We start from the raw sequence: 1,055 nt of genomic DNA on the forward strand, positions 1-1,055 counted from the left end.
ACGAAAGAGGGGGAGGCCTTCAACGAGATGGATTGATACGGTGGCTGCGATGATGGGTTCAAGTATAGCAGGGATTGTGGGGCTGGCGCCGGATTGGGCAGTGTTTCATTCTGTGCATGGGGTCGCTATGAGTCAGAAATGACTCGATGGCACTTTACAACAACAACAACATTGGGCTTAAAGCCAGTCCCTGGGAGTACATTTCATTTCAGGTGCAGAATGTATTCCAGGGCCATAGTATTGGGGGTCTCATCAGATTTCATCTGACCAGTAATTCTGGTCATTATTGAGTTTTTTTATTTTGTTCCACATTTTTCCTCTCACTCTCCAGAATCTCCAGATTTGATCCTTTCCTGAGTGGTTGGCATTAGTAGCCGGACACCATCAAGTTCTTCTTGTCTTGAGGCCCATCGTGTCCTAGGTCTGATTGCTTCCAAATGCCTTTGTTTTTTTGCACTCTTCTTCACTTCCGATGCTAGGAGACCATTAGCTGCATCTTAGATGGCCACTTGAAAGCTTTTAAGACCCCAGTTGTTACTCACCAGTGTAGGATGTGGAGCAAAGCTTTTATGTATTTTGTTGTGCCAATTGAGTCTGGTGACCCCCAATACTATGGTCCTGAGATGGTAGATCTATTGGATCTCTCTCCCATAGTGTCTGGATGTCTGTGAGGAATTACTCTGTGCCTGTCTTCTATTGTTTCTGTAAGGACTGCAGGTATTTTGTATCATGGGTGTCTGTGCAAGATTATCCTCAGCTGAAACTATCCTTAGTCTAGAGTATACTTCTGTTCATTGACCCCCATCTGATTGTCTCAGGTGTTTATGTGTTTCTCTGTAGCCTGGTGTTTGTTGTTAATGGCAATGCAGTATTGTGGACACTTTGGTTGATATTAGCATCTGTTGTCTATCTCTTATGTGCACAATTTGGTGTCCTCTCATTTCCTAACATTAACATGGTGGTCACAGATCCTTCCCATATATCTCTTCCCCTACCTGCGTCAGCGGGAGCTCTGGTAGCATAGTGGCTAAAAGCACTTGACTGCTAACCAGAAG

The sequence above is a fragment of the Orycteropus afer genome, unplaced genomic scaffold (assembly GCF_000298275.1).
Source record: "Orycteropus afer afer isolate SDZICR_OR568_19922 unplaced genomic scaffold, OryAfe1.0 scaffold00112, whole genome shotgun sequence".
Classification (NCBI taxonomy): domain Eukaryota; kingdom Metazoa; phylum Chordata; class Mammalia; order Tubulidentata; family Orycteropodidae; genus Orycteropus; species Orycteropus afer.